Raw genomic sequence first — 18131 nt, forward strand, 5'->3', positions numbered from 1 at the left:
AAACCTGAAGGCCTGGCAAGTACCTCCCTCTCTCGGCGGAAATCGGTACGGTGGCTGGTACAGGTATAATGTTGTGTCTTTCTTTCTCTTTCTCGGTGACCCCCAAAATGGTCGCCTGTCAGATAGCGGGTTGGAAGAAGCTGTCAGCCTGTAACTTGATCGGTCGGAAGTCGGCAAAATATCAAAAAAAAAACAGTTCACCTCGAGACGTTGAAGCAGGTAGATGTGTTGAATGACACCAGTGCGATACGTCATCTTTCGTGTTGTAAAAGAGAAAGTCGAAGTGAAAGTGTACACTAGCGAAGCAGTGCGATACGTCATCTCTCGTGTTGTAAAAGAGAAAGTCGAAGTGAAAGTGTACACTAGCGAAGCTACGGAATTTTTGATTCCGTCTACGAAACTTCCGAAGTTTTTCGTAAGTTCTATTAGTGTATGTGTTATAGAGCGGAAATTCGTTCAAATTCAGTGTGTTCAGTGTCGAGTCCAGATCACCCCCAAGATCGCTGGTTCCACGGATATCACTGGTGAGTCGATTTATTTTTCTCATAGTATAGAAAATATATAACTTAGCCACATAGCTTAGAAGTAACATATTAGTGAGTATTTCCAATATTCATTATTACACAGAAATACCTTATATAGTTCAATACGGACAAAAAGCCATGTCGGAGGTCTCAGACAATGAGAGCTCCTACATGGAAGCTACGGACACCGAAGAATTCAGCGATAGAGAAGCAGAGGAGCTTGTAAGGCTCAAAGAAGAGAATGAGCAATTGAAGGCTCAAATAAATAAATTAACTGAAACCGTAGCTCAGTTGGTCGGGGAGATACGCCTCTTGAGAGAGGAAGTTAATAAGAATAAAGCGCCTCAATCACCTAGTTTTGCGGAAATTGCAAAACACATTTCGGCACAGAAATCTCCCACATTTGCAGAAATTGCAAAGCCGGTAGCAGTCCCCAAAAATTCCTCCAAACAGGAAGTAGCTCCAGAACCGGAAAAGAAGAAAAATTTTGCAACTCAAGTTGCAAAAACGCGCCACCCACAAAACGCGCGCGTAAAGAAAGTGCATCTTCAGACGAAGAGACCGCAAAAAAAGCAACGGAGATAACTAAAAAAGGTAAAATTCCACCCATCGCCACGATAGGTACAGCCTCAGCTCCACAGAAAAACACTCCAGTGGAGGAGAGGAAAGAAAAAATCCCCCCTGTCACCCTGAGAGGTACGTCCGAATGGACGTCAATTTCCAACGCGTTAATGCGAAACGGTATTAAATACCAAAGAGCGACGACAGTAAAGGACGGTATAAGAATCGTCCCACAAACCGCCGATGATCATAGAAGGATGATGGACTTCCTTCATAAAATAAATAAGGAGTTTTACACTCTTCAACGGGAGGAAGAAAAGAAAATCTACGCGGTAGTGAGATACCTACCGCTGGATGCAGATATCCCGACGATCCTTGACGACCTCAAGGATCAAGGGATCGTCGATGCTGAGGTCATAAGGATGACCTCAAATAAAACAAAAAAGCTGATGACCTTATTGCTGGTTAAAACCCAGACTAAGGGTATCTTCGAGGTGAGAAGGCTTTACAACATGAACTGTGTTGTTGAACCTAAGAGAAGGACGACTGGGCCTGGACAATGTTATCGCTGTCAGCGATATGAACATGCCCAAAGTAAGTGCACTTTTCCATGGAGGTGCGTAAAATGCTCCGGTAATCACAGCTCCAAGGAGTGTACGCTTACCAGGGAGAACGAGGAGCGAAATGCCTCTTGTGTTCTCTGTGGAGAGCAAGGACATCCAGCCAGCTACAAGGGATGTAGCGAATGGAAATTGGTCACTAAAAAGACCAAGAGATCGCCAAGATCGAACCAGACCAGCTCGAGGCCAACACAAAATACACCGAGGCCATCCCAAAACTCTTCGGAAGTGAAGAAACCCCAGAAAACTGCAACCAAACCAGTCAAAGAGACGAAGAAACCAGAGAAAAAGACGGAAAAGGCAAAAACCGTCAAAAAAGCCGAAACCAGAAAAGGAATTTCTGGAATCACTGAGGAACTGGATAAGTTCACGAAAAACCTCCTCAGCACGATGATGCAGAATCTGGAGAAAGAGATTGAGAAGAAGATGCAGCAAATTATTAAGAATATTTAATGGCTGACACGACGATAAAGAACAATCTCATAATCGTCTCTTGGAACGTCGAAGGATTGAGAGCCCGCAGATCAGAATTCGAAGAACTGATTCAAGAGAAGAGACCGGATGTCATAGCTCTCCAAGACACGAGACTTAACCCCAACGTTCGGATAGCATTTCCCAATTACGATATTTACAGAAATGATAGACCTAACAGCACAGGTGGCGTTGCTATACTGGCTAGAAGGAATATGGATCACCATTTCGACCAAATATTCAATGGACAAGAAGTAGAAGCAATATCGATTATTGTGAATACTAATCGAGGACAAGTGAAGATTATTTCAACTTATAAATCACCGGATAAGGACATGCTGGAAGAGGATCTAAGAATGCTACTAGAAGGAAGACACCCTAAAATCATAATTGGTGATCTTAACTGCAAATCGCAGGAATGGAATAGTAGAGTGGGAAATACCAACGGGAGAAGACTGAATATTTATGCTGAAAAACTTAATGCAGTTGTAATAGGACCTGATATACCGACCTACATACCAAGAGTAAATGGACTACCCGATGTACTGGACATTGTCGTGATGAAAGACATCACTGAAGAAATCAGCATTGATACAATAGAAGACGGAACTTCAGACCACAATCCCATAGAATTCATAGTGGGACATGGCCCAAGAAACGAAGAAGAGACACAAACCAAGGATCGCACAGACTGGGAAAAATATAAGAATTTACTTCAGGAGAAAATCACGGAAATTCCCCAAATAAACACCCGGGATGAATTAGATGAAGCAGTTGAAAAATTGGAAAATCAAATAAAAGAAGCCTATGAAGAAAGCACCAAGAGAATAAGGAAACCAATTCCGAAACATTCACACGGAGATACGCCAAGGGATATAAAGGAACTTATAAAAAAGAACAGAAGACTCAGAAAAATCTACAGAACAACAAAAAGAGAAGAAGACAAGAAGAAACTGAATAAGCATAGCCAGATATTGAAAAATGCTTTAACAGAACTGCGTAATAACAGATGGCACCAGAGATTAAGGGAACTGAATACAATAGATCACTCGGCTTGGAAAATGCAAAAACGCTTACGACGAGAACGGACAGTTATACCTCCACTGCATGGAGCAAACGGAATGGTATATACGAGACTTGAGAAAGCCGAAGCATCGGCCGACTCAATTGAGAGAGAAGCCAGAATAAATTACAGAAATGATGATGACAATGAAGATCTAGAAGAAGAAGTGGAGGCAAACGAAGAACTGATGATGGAACCACCGGAAACCGAAATCATTCCAAAACCGGCTTCACCAACAGAAATCAAAGAGATCATAATGAAATTGAAAAACAGGAAAGCGCCGGGAGAAGATAGAATAACGAATTATATGTTGAAGAAATTGCCTAGAAAAGGAATAGCAGCCTTGACGAATATAACAAACGGAGTGATGAGGACCGAATACTACCCAAAGAGATGGAAAACTGCACAAATGATTTTCAACAAGCCTGGAAAGAAACGGAAATTGCCTCAAAATTATAGAACAATCAGCCTACTATCAGCACGAGGAAAAATCGTCGAGAGGGTTATCGCTAAAAGGCTGAATGAGGAAACAGAAATGTTGAAGATAATTCCACCCGAACAATTTGGATTTCGACGAGAACATTCGACTGAACTCCAATTACTACGGCTCATAGAATACGTCACCGAAGGAATGCAGACCAAACAGGCCACAGGATTGGTTCTGATGGATATCGAGAGAGCTTTTGATAGAGTATGGCACGAAGGCCTAATCTAAAAGATGAAAAAAGCAGGATATTCGACCAAGCTATGCAAGATTACAAGGAACTATCTGAGGAATAGAAACTTTTATGTGAAAATAGATGGAGCAACCTCTCAAACCAGACAATTGGAAGCGGGAGTGCCTCAAGGATCGGTACTTGGACCTCTGCTTTACGTAATATACGTCTATGATATCCCGAAGAATGCTAGAAATATGCTCACCTTGTACGCAGATGACACAGGAATAGCGTTCAGACATCGACGCCCAGAGATCATACACCGGAGACTGCAGGAAGCCATAGATGAATTACTCAAATGGTGCATCAAATGGAAAATACAAATCAATGGAAGAAAGACTCAAGCAATATTACTGCAAAAGAGAAGATTGAGGATGGAAGAAAACCTTGAAGTTGATGGAGAAAAGGTTGAATGGAAAAATGAAGCAACATACCTAGGAGTGACGCTTGACAGAGGACTTACATGGAAAAACCACATCAAATGTGCAGTTGATAAAACAAAAGCCGCAATGAGTAAACTTTATCCACTCATAGGCAGAAGAAGTCATATGAATAAGAACATCAAGTTGACGATGATTAAAACAATTGCGCGACCACAACTCACATATGGATCGGCGGCATGGGGCTTCGCAGCCAAGACCCACATAAAGAAAATACAGGCCACTGAGAATAAACTCCTTAGAATGGCGATGGACGTACCCTGGTTTGTTAGGAACAAACAAATCTACAAGGACTTGGAATGGTAACCTGTTACAGAATTTATGAAGAGAAAGGCGGAAAGGATATTCGACAAAGCCAAACAACATACAAATGAGGAACTACGAAGATTAGTCGACTACGATCCAACGGAAGAAGCTAGAAGGTCAAGAACCTACCACCGAAGACCCAGAGATCAGTTAAGGATTTAAATGCAACCAAAGAAGAGCTTAACCTATAAAAGCTATAGGCAGCATACAAATATCAACACGACTATGATCGTGTGAGAGTCCAGAAACCATAAGAGTCAACTTGTTAATAGGCAAAATGCCCGGAACCTATGAAGAAGCAGTTAAGGGTTTTTAGTGGGTCTCGAGCTCAGAGAGTGAGAATCCCCACACTGTTCCCCCTCAGGAGAGGGTGTGTTCGTCTGTTTGCAGATTTTCCCCCTGCTACACCAAAAAAAAAAAAAAAAGGCAAAATATCAACAAAATAGGAACAAAATACTGTATGTCATGCTTGCCGATCCCTAGAAAAAATTGCAGACTTTGATAGTGAAACATTTGGAGATATTAGGAAAAAAGATGGACTCTTATTTTCCTAAATTCCGGTACTTTCACCTTCGACTAAATTTGATTATATGGTGAATGAGTCACTGTCAAATTAATTTCTATCTGAAGGATACCACATTTTGCAAAATTTCAAATAATCAACGAAATAACCAATATAGTGGGACAAGTCCTTGTGCAATTCTTTCTTAGTCTATGTAGATGTGCCCATACAGCACATGACATCCAATGGAAGTCCATTTTATATCCAAATGAAGTACAAACGTCCACGGACCTTATATGGAAGTCCAATGGATGTACATTTCTGGATATTTACTTTACGTTCATAAATGGACGTTTTATGGATGTCCATTTTTTAATAAGGGATGTTGGACAAACATCCATTTACCCCTATTGGACATCTTCTGGATATATAAATCTGGATCTTAATTGTGAGTACTATCAGACATTGTACGTACATTTTTGGGTCGACGTGAATTATCCATGATTGTACATCTTCTGGATGTTCGGATCTAGAGATCTAAATATCTGCTTCAAGAAGTTGTACTTCTCTGTACGACAACTGGATGTATCATTTTCGAGTATCCATAATTATTCATTTCTCAACATTCGTAGGATGTACATTTCTGGACATTTACTATTCATTCAAAAATGGACGTTTTATGGATGTCCATTTTACTTTGAATAAGGGATGTTGGACAAACATCCATATATGTACTTCCCTTATTGGACATCTTCTGAATCTTATACTATCAGAAATTGTACATTAGTGTACGTCCATTCAACGTACATTTTTGGATCATCGTGAATTATGCATAATTGTACATCTTTTGGATGTTCCGATCTGGATCTAAATATCTGCCTCTAGAAATTGTACTTTTCTGTACGACAACTGGATGTATCATTTTCGAGCCTCCATAATGGTACCTATATTTCTTTGAGTCCAAAAATCAACCTTCAACAATAGTTTTTTTTTGTTCAAAGAGATCATCAGAAGGTATTTCGTTCTATATCAATTCCATACTTGTAGTTAAATATCAATTTTTTATTTAGCCCAGCGGGTAGACTGAAATTTCTTATGTTTATATTATGAATAGAGCACAAAAAGGGAGATTCAGGTTCTAAAAAACACTGAGTCATAAAACTATACATATTATGAAGCACTGAGTAGATTGGTACCAGTTTCAACTTCGGCAAGCTCGTATAAGTTTAGGCGGTAACTTGCTATCGATTTTTTTAATGTCTCTCCCTTAAATTCAAAAATTTCTGTTAAAATGTTGAAATTTCAGTTATTATGCTATTGTCATAGAAGTTTACGAAACTATCAGGTCGGGGGATCCAAGATTTCGGGCCGATTCACCTTAAAAAAACATAATGAAATGAATTTCGTGAATACCGAGGCTAAAAACCACTATTCTCCGCTATAAAAAATTAGTATTATTCCAATAATATACCGACTTAATTAATGCTACGTTGCTATTACTATAAGGCTCGGTTGTTCAGTTTAGGATTAGGCCAAGATTCAAGATGATCCTAGATTAACCTGAAAGAAATGAACTGAAATGTCAAAATCAATCTAGGATAAACTTTAATCCCGAACTGAACAACTGGGCTTATTCATGTAGAGTTTCGGATTTTGCGAGAATCTACTACTTTTTCTTCAAAACAACAACTGCGCTGAAGGAAATGTGATTGACTGTTAGCGACACAAAATATCAACCATCTAAATTCTGTAGTGTATAAAAATTTTTTTGAACTCTCATTATACTATGTAGCAGTCTGATACTGAAATCCGTCATTTGACAAAATGAGTTGTCAGTTTATAGACTGACCAACATTTTCGAAAGCTATTGATCTATTTAAATCGTTCTATAGTTGGTCCTAAATTGACAGTCGTATGTCGTATTGTGAACAACGATATGCAGCGAATTATCCAAACACGAAATAAATTCTGAAATGTTTCGGATCATGAGGCTAATTGAATAAGTATCTTGTTCGTATCATTTGTTGAACTTGTTCTTATTCTAAATATTCTTCAATGAATGAAAATATAATATAAACACACATAATTTTTTGATTTATTCGTCATCAAATCATTAAATAAATCGTTTCCCGAAAAGTTATGAGTCTTGAGGCAAATAGAAAATTGAATTATTTAGATCATTATTTGCCGAACTTCAATGTTCTGAATGAATTAAAATCTAAACTTGACAATATACGAGATAATTTTCGCAAGAGTTTCAATGAACTCTGAAAATTTTCATCATTCTGGACATCAATAATTCTCGAATCATCCATGAAATAAATTCAATTTTATCCAATACAACACGCAAAACGAAATGTTACTCAAACTAGGCATCTTGAGCAATTCGTTCCTAAAAAGATCGAATCAGGTAGAAAAGTTTGAACCCTTCGTATCAGCATTAACGAGTGTTTTGCAGTAAACATATGCCGATTTCATTTCGTTACCTCCGTTAAGTTCATTGGGCGACCTGACCTCCGGGTGAAGGAAATTTTTAATTGGAATAATTTTTGCTTATATATGTAGAGGGGAAGGTAAATAACAGGGGTACCTAAGGAGGGGAAAAGATTTTCATTGAAAAATTTTTCTTTAAACGAATCAGACCTTACTACCTCCGCATATATTTCTTATTAGTAGTGCGCTCTCACCTCCCGCAACGTTGTCAGATTTCAGGAGGACAGAAAGTAGGGCAGCTTGAATTCTACTCATATACAGCTGCTCTTCCGATTCATTCACACATACTGAAACCTGTAAATAGTTCGAGAACGATACTGATATTAATAAACTTCATACGCTAATAATTGATTGATAAGGATTCGGAGTAAATGAATTTGGACAGAAATTATTATCTTTTCTTCATGAATATCAACAGTTTTGAATAAGTATGCTATGTCTACGATACTTCGTCCGATAGGGGAGTTTAATACCGTATAGGTCCTAAAATGAATGATACATGACAATGAAATTTTTCGTTACATATGAGATTAATTCCAAAGACAATTTTACCGAATTTGTTCTGGTATGAAATAGTTATCTAAATTTTGGGCATTAAATTCACGACATGAGGAACTCCATTGAAATGTTTTTCCCGAATGAATCAACAAAGATATACGTTTTACTTTAAGCTTCTATACTTCATTCACTTTCATTTTAGCACAGGATTGGCCATGGAAATTGAATACCTTTCACTCTGTATGGTACGAAAATGTTGGGTTAAGACGCTTGTCAAAACATTTTTGAGTTTTAAATAAATGCTACGTAGTCCGTTCTACGTGAGACTCTCAGTAATTACGTATTTCATCACAATGTCAAATCACTTCGGAAAATATTGCGTCGAAAATATGTAACGAACATAATTGACATTTATACAAACTGATTGAAGACATACCAAATCTATTTATTTACATGGAAAATAGAAGTAATCAGTAGCTTGAGGAGAGTTACTGTTGTTTATTTTCTTTGGCTGAAGGCTGAAGATTTTACATCAGTTGTAGAATTCAAAAAAATCAACCCGAGGATGAAATGCATTTGATGCAGTGTTAGCATTGAATTGAATACTCATAGGTGGTAGGGAATGGGTATCTCTTGAAGAAATGAACGGATAATTACGAGAATGTTGAATTCCTCAACAAAAATCATCTTGCGTGAATGGTAGTCAAAATAATTGAAAGAAGTTTGAAGCAACAGGAGCTTCACCTTCAAACAAAACAACTGCCTAGTATTCATGTCTGTTTATTTTCAGTACATTGATATAATAATAATAATTATACAGGGTGTGGCGTAATGAATGGATAATATGGAGCCTGCGGGTAGAGTACTCTATGAGGGTTCAAATAAATATATTTTACGTTTGGCAAAAGTGCCTTGGTTTTCGAGATATTGGGGATTTTCGATGAATCACTCCAAATAATAATAATAACTGGATATTGACATTTTTCATCATAGCGGTTCAAAAGAAACTCCTTGATTTAATGGCATTTCTTAATTGCTCGAGGAGTCTTTTGAAATTTTTCAGTACACAGGGTGTTTCACAAGTAAACGGACAAACGAAAACCGTGAATAGAGGGCATTGAGCTCAGTTCAAAAACACCTCATATGTGTGTCTTAGGCATTCCGTTTCCGATATAGAGAGGAGTTTATTCAAATTTCCCTAATTTTTGTTCGGCCATAACTCCAAATATTTTAGTTGGATTCGGCTAAAAATTCATTATCCGCTTAAACTTCTAAGTTTCAATAAAACAGAACATTAAAAGTTGACGAACACAGGACCGGACTCATTGAGGATATATTCAAATTTAAACTCATGCAAAACACTCTGTTTGTAGTTTTTCTCGTCATAATTTTGAATTTTTCAGGTATCTTCATTGATTTTCTCAAAATCAATGAAACTTTGGTATGCCTTTTCAGATTATTTCTAATGAATAATTGTTTGATCGTGAAATGTCTGGAAAAAACAGCGCTGCATATTGACTTTTACTTCACATTAATTAATGGGATGAATATGATCGCCAATCAACTGAGGAAATCTAAAAATGGAATTGGAAATGTTCAACTGAATTTTTTCGTTCTCAATATATGTCTTGCATTTGTTTTTGATATTTATAGCATATCTGGTTATTCAGATAAGTGATTAACAGTGATAATAAGCTTTATTATTGATAATAAACAAAAATAGAAAAAACTACCCTATCATGATCATGAAAATAATAATTATAATTCGATATCTTCCGAATGAATCGCTTTTTATGGACAACGTGGAACTGAAGTAATTTTCCGAACTGATTTTCACCTCATTTGGTCTTTTAGTGAAGGTAATGATTGGCACTTCGAATAAGTGTGATAAATGCACTTTCGAATTCTTTACTGATTCCGTTATAGTCATTATTGGATCTATGGAAATCTATGGATTGTTCTGGTCTTATTACAATTTGTTATTGAAACATTGATGATATTCATGCACCAGCAAAAGTATTTATCAGTATTTCAGGTCATTTTATTAGAAGGGTAGGACCACAATATTGGACTGCTAGATCTCCAGATCTGACACCCCGCGATTTCTTTCTTTGTTTTTATTCACACAACTAGTTGTCCATAGAAAAATAGATTCATTCTGAAGATCAAGTTTTAATTTTTAGTTTCAAGATAGCGTAGTTTTTCGATCCATATTTGGGTATCATCAATTTTGAAACATTTTATCCTTGTGAAAGAGTATTTTGAAGACCGAATATGGTATAATTGTTGAACACATTCAACAGAATATTCTTCGAAAAAAAATCAATTAAGGATTTCTAAATACATTTTCATGAAGTGCTCTATTCCTTAGAGGCGTCTGACCAAAACAATTATTTCTAGAACATGATCAACAGGTGGGGCAACCCAAAAATCAATTCAATTTGAGACAATAATAATGCAGATAACAAAAAAGTTGAAATTATGATTAAAAAACTACATACACGGTGTTTTTATGAGTTTGAAGTTAAGTAAAGCCTCACTGAGCCCGGTCCAGATTTTTGTCGAATTTTAATGCTCTGTTTCAATGAAAATAACAACTCAAAGCTAATTATAAATTTTCAGTCGACTTGATCAGAATTTCAGGAGTTATAGCCAAACGGAAATTCGAGAAATTTCAAAAAACCCCGAAGAAACCTATATATAGGGTGCCCCAAAACTATTGAATCAAACGTCACACCACGATAGAGTAGATCAAATACTATCGAATGACACCAACATTAGTTGAGCGAAAATGTACCGTTTCTAAAAAAACCTAACCTAAAGTTCCCGTTTTTCGAACTATTTTTTCAGTCACAAGGCCAATTTGTTATTAAGGATAGCGTTTTTCTCCCATATTATCACCCCTGTTTATTCTGAGTATTAAAAATCATGTAGAAAAAACAATTGTTTTAATTTACATTTACTTAGGTTATGGTTATCGATTAACTACTTAAAATAATTTCAATTAGGGGAGATGAAACAATAATATTACTTCAATATAATTTAAAATCGATATCCTTTTTCACAAACTGGCCCTGTTATTAAGAAAAATAGTTCGAAAATCGGCAACTTCATGTATTTTAATAAAATTCTGATTATTTTGGAAACGGTACATTTTCGTCGAACTAATGTTGGTGTCATTCGATAATATTTGGTTTACTCTATCGTGGTGTGACGTTTGATTCACTAGTTTTGGAACACCTTGTATATGGTATGATTCTGAACTCAGCTCAATGCCCTCTATTCACGGTTTTCATTTGTCTGTTTACTCGTGAAACACCCTGTATACTCCTTGTACTCTGAAAATTTTAAAACGAATGCCCTCACCGTCATATGAAAATTCAAATTCTTCTTGTTGTAAGAACCGTTCATCCTTTCACCCAACGCCGACCCTAGTTACATGGCCCGTTGAAAACGAAATCGGCATCTGTTTACTGCAAAACACGTGTTCGCTGATATGAAGGGTTCAAAATTTTCTACCTGATTCGGGCTTTTTAGGAACGAATTGCTCAAAATGCCGAGTTCGAATAACATTTCGTTTTGCGTGTTATATTGGATAAAATTGAATTTATTGCATGGATGATTCGAGAATTATTGATGTCCAGAATGCTCCAGAATGATGAAAATTTTCAGATTTCATTGAAATTCTTGCGAAAATTATCTCGTATATTTTCAAGTTTAGATTTTAATTCATTCAGAACTTTGAATTTCGGCAAATAATGATGTAAATGATATAGATAACAGTCAATCACATTTCCTTCAGCGCAGTTGTTGTTTTGAAGAAAAAGCAGTAGATTCTCGCAAAATCCGAAACTCTACATGTATAGCAGTTGTTCAGTTCGGGATTAAAGTTTATCCTAGATTGATTTTGACATTTCAGTTCAGTTCTGTCAGATTATCTAGGATCATCTTAAATCTCTGCCTCATCCTGAACTGAACAACCGGGCCTTATAGTAATAGCAACGTAGCATTCATTAAGTCGGTATATTATTGGAATAATACTAATTTTTTATAGCGGAGAATAGTGGTTTTCAGCCTCGGTAGGTATTCACGAAATTCATTTTATTATGTTTTTTTAAGGTGAATCGGCCCGAAATCTTGGATCCCCCGACCTGCTAGTTTCGTATACTTCTATGACAATAGCATAATAACTCAAATTTCAACATTTTCACAGAAATTTTTGAATTTAAGGGAGAGACACATTGAAAAAATCGATAGCAATTTACCGCCTAAACTACGAGCTTGCCGAAGTTGAAACTGGTAACAATCTACTCAGTGCTTCATAATATGTATAGTTTTATGACTCAGTGTTTTTTAGAACCTGTTAAAAAAATTAAAAACTGTAAACTCGTCATCGCCTTCCAAAGGCTGTATCTTGGAAGGTCTGTCGATTTGGAAAATTCACAGGAAATACCCCCGCTTATTTTCATTAAGGAATCATCTCCCTTATTCCTTCGCATTTGTTTACAGATATCCTGTATATAGCTATATTTTATCTTTGTACCTTTTTATTTTAGATAGTAGAAGTTAATCAATCATCTGTATCTCAATCATATGTATCCGAGTATGTATCTATATTATTAACTTCATTTTGAAGATTCATTATATCTTGACAAAAATATGGTTGAAATTTCCAAATATGTTGACTCGAGGCCTTCCAAAGACTTCAATATTGTTTATTTTTTCCCTTACACCCTGTATGATCTATCGAAAAATGCAAATCTGTTTTGGCGAATTCTTCATAAAATCTTACTTGTTTCGATATAATTGGTAATTTTCTTTATGATACATCACTGAAATATTTAAACCAGAGAGATGCTACAAGCTCTTAAAATTTTTGGGAAAATCCAATATTTAAACATAATCGATAATAAAAGAGATGTTTCTGAGCAAAGGATTCCTCAAAATCTTTGAGAAATCTGATTCAAGAAAAATATAAAGAGCGTTCCATTTGAAATAACACAATGTCAAACATTCGGTTTAGCCGACGTTGTTCATTTCTGTGATATTGTTAAATTTGTAGCATTTTTTTCTCCTGATTCTGAAATAAAAATTTTCGGATTGGCTCATTGTCCTTGAATATTCATCACCATTAACATCTGAATTTTCTTATCCAAAAAATGTTTCTCTCTGAATAGGTTATTTTATTATATGCAATGATACAATACTGATTATTCGTTATACTAATAGGTAGTATTATCTATTTGGATCATTTCCATAGAGAGAAGAAATATCATTATGGACAAGACTCAAATCGATTCGTTTTCAGATAGGTAATGAAATAGTTCGCCAAATTCAGAATTATAGTGTAAGCTTGAGATGAAAGAAGTTCAACGGATGCATAGATATACGCACGATGAAATATAAACAGTCATAATCCCATTCGAGAGAGCCAAGATTGGTTCTCTTTCACGTGATTCTTTCCCCTACAAAGGAATGCGATAAAAAATCGTTGAGATATGCCGCCTGGCTTGCAATAATGGAGGAGAAAACGCCCTGCGCCTCTCATTACTTAATTCCTCCGTATACTGATATTCCGCCTGTCTACATCTGCTTGCACAGTACAACGTTGCCATTTTCGGAGGTGCAAACGAGCAAAGAGTCTTTCAGAGTAATTCTCCGATATACAGCTCAGCACACTAGCGCCAGTGATATACACTCGAACTAAAAGATTGTTCAGTACATAAAGGGGGTGCGTTGTGACCTCAAAACGATTTTTTGATATGTTGGTCCCTGAAGCCTCCTGAATCTAACAAGCTAAAAAACAAGGCAAAACGTTGTCACCTCCGATTTCGGAGGTGACAGCGATATATATGAGGTGAGAGCGTTAAACGAGTTACTATTTTGGAGGTGGTATTAACACTTTATAACTATATATATATATATATATATATATATATATATATATATATATATATATATATATATATATATATATATATATATATATATATATATATATATATACAGTTTATTAGTTAAGGGTATAACGACTAATTTGATGGGAGAATTTTTAAGTCAAACTCTTCATTCTATGCCAAGCTTTCGAATATTTATTTTATTCTTCATCAGGGCTTCTGAAATACAAACATATACATAAATTTCACAATTCATTTTTGTTTCCTTTCCAAACTCACTGAATATGAGGTTAAATAATATAGGAGTTCTCCAAAGCTTCAAACAATTTTACTGGACATCACCGAGTTACCGAACAAATATTTTCTGATTATTTACTTATTGTGTCAATTTAGTATTTCTATATGACACCTGACATCTAACCATCGACTGGACCATCGAAAAATATGGAGTTTCTTTCTGATTGTTCTAACAGGTACTTATATATGATACTTAATTTGTTTGTGTTTGTTTTTTTATTGATGGCATTTCCTTGTTTATTTATCTCTATCATTTCTAATATAATTCTTTTTTGGTAATTTTTTTCTATCCTCAATACTTTCACATCCTGGAAATTAATTTCGTGATTTGAATTGAAAGCATGTGTTGCTAACGCACATCTCTCATGATGTTTTGTTATATCTGATTTATGTAACGCTAGCCTGCTTTTCAACCACTGAGATGTTTGTCCGATATATTTTCCTTCACAGTTTTCACACTCAATTTCATAAACAACATTGCTTTTCAATAAATTTGGTATTGGGTCTTTTAGTCTCTTGTACAAATTTCCTACTGTTTTCTGGTTATATACAGCTATCTTTACATTTTCTTTTCATATATATATATATATATATATATATATATATATATATATATATATATATATATATATATATATATATATATATATATATATATATATATGAACCCGTAGTTCGTTGTTACCTCCGTTAAGTTCATTGGGCGACCTGACCTCCAGGTGAAGGAGTTTTTTAATTGGAATAATTTTTGCTTATATATGTAGAGGGGAAGGTAAATAACAGTGGTACCTAAAGAGGGGAAAAGATTTTCATTGAAAAATTTTTCTTTAAACGAATCAGACCTTACTACCTCCGCATATATTTCTTATTAGTAGTGCGCTCTCACCTCCCGCAACGTTGCCAGATTTCAGGAGGACAGAAAGTAGGGCAGCTTGAATTCTACTCATATACAGAATACAGCTGCTCTTCCGATTCATTCACACATACTGAAACCTGTAAAGAGTTCGAGAACGATACTGATATTAATAAACTTCATACGCTAATAATTGATTGATAAGGATTCGGAGTAAATGAATTTGGACAGAAATTATTATCTTTTCTTCATGAATATCAACAGTTTTGAATAAGTATGCTATGTCTACGATACTTCGTCCGATAGGGGAGTTTAATACCGTATAGGTCCTAAAATGAATGATACATGACAATGAAATTTTTCGTTACATATAAGATTAATTCCAAAGACAATTTTACCGAATTTGTTCTGGTATGAAATTTTGGACATTATATTCACGACATGAGGAACTCCATTGAAATGTTTTTCCCGAATGAATCAACAAAGATATACGTTTTACTTTCAGCTTCTATACTTCATTCACTTTCATTTTAGCACAGGATTGGCCATGGAAATTGAATACCTTTCACTCTGTATGGTACGAAAATGTTGGGTTAAGACGCTTGTCAAAACATTTTTGAGTTTTAAATCAGTGCTACGTAGTCCGTTCTACGTGAGACTCTCAGTAATTACGTATTTCATCACAATGTCAAATCACTTCGGAAAATATTGCGTCGAAAATATGTAACGAACATAATTGACATTTATACAAACTGATTGAAGACATACCAAATCTATTTATTTACATGGAAAATAGAAGTAATCAGTAGCTTGAGGAGAGTTACTGTTGTTTATTTTCTTTGGCTGAAGACGTTACATCAGTTGTAGAATTCAAAAAAATCAACCCGAAGATGAAATGCATTTGATGCAGTGTTAGCATTGAATTGAATACTCATAGGTGGTAGGGAATGGGTATCTCTTGAAGAAATGAACGGATAATTACGAGAATGTTGAATTCCTCAACAAAAATCATCTTGCGTCAAAATAATTAAAAGAAGTTTGAAGCAACAGCAACCTTCAAACAAAACAACTGCCTAGTATTCATGTCTATTTATTTTCAATACATTGATATAATAATAATAATTATACAGGGTGTGGCGTAATGAGTGGATAATATGGAGCCTGCGGGTAGAGTACTCTATGGGCCTGTTCCGATATTGCTGCTAGTACTGGCCCGTAATCGAATAACAATAGAACTCGAACGACTGGGCCAATAGGCATCGTTTCTGAAATACTGACAGTACTGTTCAGGAATATCGGAACAGACGGTATGGCGGTTCAAATAAATATATCTTACGTTTGGCAAAAGTGCCTTGGTTTTCGAGATATTGGGGATTTTCGATGAATCACCCCAAATAATAATAATAACTGGATATTGACATTTTTCATCATAGCGGTTCAAAAGAAACTCCTTGATTTAATGGCATTTCTTAATTGCTCGAGGAGTCTTTTGAAATTTTTCAGTACACAGGGTGTTTCACAAGTAAACGGACAAACGAAAACCGTGAATAGAGGGCATTGAGCTTAGTTCAAAAACACCTCATATGTGTGTCTTAGGCATTCCGTTTCCGATATAGAGAGGAGTTTATTCAAATTTCCCTAATTTTTGTTCGGCTATAACTCGAAATATTTTAGTTGGATTCGGCTAAAAATTCATTATCCGCTTAAACTTCTAAGTTTCAATAAAACAGAACATTAAAAGTTGACGAAAACAGGACCGAACTCATTGAGGATATATTCAAATTTAAACTCATGCAAAACACTCTATTTGTAGTTTTTCTCGTGATAATTTTGAATTTTTCAGGTATCTCCATTGATTTTCTCAAAATCAATGAAACTTTGGTATGCCTTTTCAGATTATTTTTAATGAATAATTGTTTGATCGTGAAAAGTCTGGAAAAAACAGCGCTGCATATTGACTTTTACTTCACATTAATTAATGGGATGAATATGATCGCCAATCAACTGAGGAAATCTAAAAATGGAATTGGAAATGTTCAACTGAATTTTTTCGTTCTCAATATATGTCTTGCATTTGTTTTTGATATTTATAGCATATCTGGTCATTCAGATAAGTCATTAACAGTGATAATAAGCTTTGTTATTGATAATTGATAATGAACAAAAATAGAAATAAAAAACTACGCTATCATGATCATGAAAATAATAATTATAATTCGATGTCTTATGAATGAATCGCTTTTTATGGACAACGTGGAACTGAAGTAATTTTCCGAACTGGTTTTCACCTCATTTGGTCTTTTAGTGAAGGTAATGATTGGCACTTCGGATAAGTATGATAAATGCACTTTCGAATTCTTCACTGATTCCGTTATAGTCATTATTGGATCTATGGAAATCTATGGATTGTTCTGGTCTTATTACAATTTGTTATTGAAACATTGATGATATTCATGCACCAGCAAAAGTATTTATCAGTATTTCAGGTCATTTCATTTGAAGGGTAGGACCCCAACATTGGACTGCTAGATCTCCAGATCTGACACCCCGCGATTTCTTTCTTTGTTTTCATTCACACAACTAGTTGTCCATAGAAAAATAGATTAATTCTGAAGATCAAGTTTTAATATTTAGTTTCAAGATAGCGTAGTTTTTCCATCCATATTTGGATATTATCAATTTTGAAACATTTTATCCTTGTGAAAGAGTATTTTGAAGACCGAATATGGTATAATTGTTGAACACATTCAACAGAATATTCTTCGAAAAAAAATCAATTAAGGATTTCTAAATACATTTTCATGAAGTGCTCTATTCCTTAGAGGCGTCTGACCAAAACAATTATTTCTAGAACATGATCAACAGGTGGGGCAACCCAAAAATCAATTCA

The sequence above is a fragment of the Coccinella septempunctata genome, chromosome 7, assembly GCF_907165205.1.
Source record: "Coccinella septempunctata chromosome 7, icCocSept1.1, whole genome shotgun sequence".
Lineage (NCBI taxonomy): Eukaryota > Metazoa > Arthropoda > Insecta > Coleoptera > Coccinellidae > Coccinella > Coccinella septempunctata.